This window comes from Propithecus coquereli, unplaced genomic scaffold, assembly GCF_000956105.1.
Source record: "Propithecus coquereli isolate 6110/MARCELLA unplaced genomic scaffold, Pcoq_1.0 Scaffold148, whole genome shotgun sequence".
Taxonomy (NCBI): domain Eukaryota; kingdom Metazoa; phylum Chordata; class Mammalia; order Primates; family Indriidae; genus Propithecus; species Propithecus coquereli.
In genome coordinates, this window is record NW_012139191.1 from 2,533,836 (window position 1) to 2,538,345 (window position 4,510).

Here is a 4,510-nt window from a genome sequence, read left to right on the forward strand (position 1 = left end):
CCGTGGTCCGGCTCCGCTGTGCAAACGCCGTGCGGGCCAAAGGCCTGTACGTGCGGAACGTGCTCATTTCCTCCCATCGGCTCTCAGTGCCGGATGGAAGCGCCCCCTCCCGGACGCGGGCGGTCCCCGCCTGTCCGCGTGCGTTGCCCGGCTTCCATCTCCAGAAGTGATCCTCCGCCCACGCTGTCCTTCCTCACACCCCCGCAGAGTGGCCTTCCCACCTCTCTGCCTCCTTTCCTGCCTCCATGTCCTCCTAAAGCCCCTGAAACGTCGGTGCTTCCCAGGCTGGTCTTAGTACCCTTCGATTCCAGGGCACCGAGCGCTAACCTGTGCTGAGCACGTGCTTGCTTGTGCCTCATTTTACCCTCAGCCTCACGGGCTCCCATGGGGAGCGTGATACTAGTAGTGTCACTCCCATTTTGCAGTGGAAACTGAGGCACAGAGACAGTAGGTCACTTGCTCAGGCCACCAGAAAGTGGCCGAGTGGACTTCAGACCCACAGGGTCTGGCTTCCAAACCCGAAGGCCTGACCTCTCTGCTCACTGCCCCTCTGTGGCCCCTGCCTGGGGTCAGTTTAGCCATTGGGTCCAGGGTCACAAGCTACTCATGAAACTTCAAAAAATACTTAAAATTTGAGGAAGGAAAAATATATACAGTCTCCAGAATATGAAATCAGCCAAAACGAAACCAATCTATTTAGTTGTGTATACAACACATATCTATCAACTGTAAAAATAACTAAATTTGATGTTCAAAGAAATTCTATTCTATTGTTAAGTAATATGACTTGGCAAGGATTCCTAAGTATACAGGTTGACTGGCTAGACATCAAAGCCAAACATAACACAATTAGTGTTTTTAAAAAATTGCATAAAAACGCTTTCAAATTATTTTATATTATTTTATAGCCAAATACACATGTATGTGATGTGAGATGTGGCTGCATTTTAAAATGTTGAAAGAGAGACACCACGGTCCTATCTTGTCCTGGGCCCACTGCTCGTACATAGGTGGTCCCCAAACAGTCACAGCTGGATGTGCATTTCCAGCCTCTGCCTGTGACCACCCCCAGCTGTGCTTCCGCCCACCTGAGCCCTTTGTCCAAAGCAGAAAGGTTCTGGGGCCAAGACTGCCTGGGTTCAAATCCCTGCCAAAGAAAAATGTGGCCTCAGGGAGCCTACTTAACCTTTCTGTTCTCAAGTGGAGATAAAAATGCCTGTTTTGAGGATGTTAGTGAGGACTGAGTCAATACACGGCACATGGAGAGTGCTCTGTACCTTCATTCATTCAAAAAAAAAAAATGATGCAGCAGCAACCGCGTCAGACACTGCTGTAGCCCCTGGGACATAACCGGGGGCAAAACCTCTGCCCCACGGAGCTCACCCTAGTGAGGGATAAACAAGAGACGGAAAAGCTGTAGTGTGTTTGGAGTGATGAGTGTCAAGGAAAGAAGTGAAGTGGGGCAGGGGACCGGGACCAGGGCAGGCACACCAGGCGGCATCCGGGGGAAGATCCGAAGCAAGCAAGGGCATGAGCGCTGCGCAGGCTGGGGAAGAGCATTCCAGGCAGAGGGAACAGCCAGTGCCAAGGTCCTGAGGCAGGCATGTGCTGGGACATCTGAGGAACAGCAAAGAAGCCGGAGTAGGTGGAGCAAAATGAGAAACAGCACGTGAGTTTCCCAGGGCTGGCGTAGCAAAGTGCCACAGGCTGGAAATTCAGACGACAGGCGTTTATTTCCTCGAGATTGGGGAGGCTAACAGTCCAAGACCAATGTGTCGGCTGGATTGGTTTCTCCTGCAGCCTCTCCCTCGAGCTTGCAGATGGCCGTCTTCTCCCTGTGTCTGCACATGGTCATCCCTCTGCACAGACGGGTCTGTGTCGTAATCTCCTCTGCTTAAAATGACACCAGTCATATTGGATTAGGGTCCACCCATATGACCTTATTTCACCTTAATTACCTCCTTAAAGACTCTGTCTCCAAATACGGTCACATTCCTTAAGGTGCTGGGCGTTGGGACTTCAGCAGATGGATTGGGTGGGTCGGAGCCCATAACACAGGGGGGAGTATTAGCAGATGCTCTCAGGGGGACTCGCAGGCTCTCCAATCAGACACCACCGTAGGTATGTTGAGCAGGAGGAAATTTAACACAGGGGCTCTGTTGCTTACGAACCACTGACTGGACCTCAGGAAGACTCTCACACACAGAACTGACCCCCCGGGGAGCCGTGAGCAGGCAGCGAGGAGTCTGGAACATGCCTGTGGCTGCAAGCCGGGGGGCAGGAGGGAATCACACCTACTGACCTAGCAGGCAGAGAAACTCCACACCGAATGCGTGGGGCCCTGGCCAGGCAGGAAGCAGACGACAGTCCCCAGCGAGGAGCTTGCTCTGGCCTGCTGCGCTTTCTCAACCACCTGCTGCTCTCCGGCTCTTTCTTTGATCTCTTCTTTTCCTTTCATCTAATCCTTGAAAGCCTCCTGGGCAAATCTTGTCTCCTGCTGCCCCTCCGCCCCAAGGCTGTCATCTGACTCCCTCCATCCCCTCCTGTGTCTTCCCTGCTCCTCTCAGGCATGTCCTCTACCCCCCTGAAGTCCTCCCAGCCCAGCCCATCACCTCCAGACTCCATTATACTCGGCCAGGTCTTTTCTCCACATTCTCCCCTCCCCTCTGCAAAGGGCCATTTTCTTATTTTCCCAGGTGCAAAGATTGCGGTATCCACGGGCACGTGTCACCAGACCAGAAACTCCACCCACTGGGGACATGGGAGCAGGTGTCTCCTGCCCCAGAAGGATCCCGATACTTCCCACAGGAAGCTGGCACAGAGTGTCTAGAAGGCCCTGATGGAGACCTGACCTGACCCTGCGACTCAAGCCACGTGAGGTGATTTGTCACCTACCGCAGTGGCAGGTCAAAGCCACCAGCTTGTCCCTCTTCTCCCTCCCATTGCTCCTGCCAGCCAGGGGTTGATGGCTTGCTTCATATAAACAAGGAAGCACTCACCCAAGACTCTCCCCTCAGCCCACGAGAGCTCTGCAGGGAGGGCCATACGACCCCGGTGCCCACCTGGACGTCAGCACCTTGAGCGACAGCTTCCCTCCCAGGGTCTGGTCATGCTCAGAGCAGGAGTTGGTCCCAAGGATCTGATGGAGAGAGGTTGTGTGTTGCCAGACCTGACTTTGCCCTGGGCCCCGGTGGGTTCTCTCTGCTCTGGGCTTTTCCTGCTTTCTGCTGAGACCTGTTCCTCCATATGGGCAGGAAAGCGTCCCTCCATCCAGTGGGACCGTCTTTGAAAACATGTCTTGGGATGGAAGCCATGATATTAGATGTTGACAGCCTGGTGAGAATAAAGTTTCCACGTTGTTTTGTATTTTTCCTCATCTCCTGTCTGAAGGGGAAGTCTGTCCCTGATTGGGGCCACTTCAGCCCCCGATAAGCAAAGGGAGGGATGTTTAGGAGAGTAGGAACTCGAATTTTCCAGCACCTTCCATGGCTGGGCACTGTGTTGACCTTTTCCCAAAGCCAAAGGGGTGGGAGAGGAAAGAGGGCCCCTAGCCAGTACCGGGTACATCGCACCCAAATATGACCCAGGACATTAGTGGCTGGGAGTGCAGCTCTGGATGCAGATGGCGTCTGTAGGGTCCCCTTCTTCCCTAATGGTCAGGAAGCCACTTTTCCCCTGAGAGCCTCACTTTCCTCCTGTCTAAAGTGGGGATAACACACAAATCAGTGTCGTTGTGAGGGTCTCGTGAGATAAGCAGATAGACCCTCCACATGCATGGGCCTGGCAGGGAAACACACTCCACATGTTGGGGCTCTTCTTCCTCCCCAGCGATCTCCGCTGCACCCCTGCTGTCACCCCAGTGAGGGCTGGAAGGATGTCTCTGCCTGATTCTCCAGGACACAGCTGACAAGAGGAGATCAGGCCTGGACGCACCCCCCACAGCCCCTCAGGAGGAGGCACTTTCTCTGAGGCCCCACTGAAAACTTGGCCTCCTGGGCAAAACGGAAAACCACGCCCAACAACTCGACAGGCAGTGGGCCACAGTGGACTCCATGGTTCCTATGACAGTTCTGCTGTCTATATCTCTTAACCACCATGGCACACAATGGACAATTTGTGAAAACTCTGGGGGAAAAATCACATTGGTTTTGCTAACAATGTGAAGTCATCTCTCTCTCTTTCCCTCTCGAGTCTATTTAATATATTGTATAGCTTATTATCATTTTCTTGTCTTAATTAGGATTAGTTAGAGACAGGGCTAAATTTGTTTAGACGAGCTCTATAATATTAAAAAAGAAGAAGAAGGCAAAGTACATGGAGTTTCCAAGTGCAGAGAACATTCCGTTCCCTGGGCTTCAGCTGACAACTGAATGTGCTTTACATTTAGAAGACAAGCTATAGCTTGTAAAGCAAATGTGGAAACAATCTCAAGTATGAGGCATCCTTTATTTGTTATGTAACTGAAGAGAATTCTGGCTACAAGAAATCTTTAGCTGAAAGCAAAGATGAT

General features: G+C 52.2%; 1 pseudogene; it reads right to left on the bottom strand.

The window, feature by feature from the left end:
- Positions 1–2,891: 2,891 nt before the first annotated feature.
- Positions 2,892–3,487, bottom strand: LOC105806861 (annotated as a pseudogene).
- Positions 3,488–4,510: the final 1,023 nt, after the last annotated feature.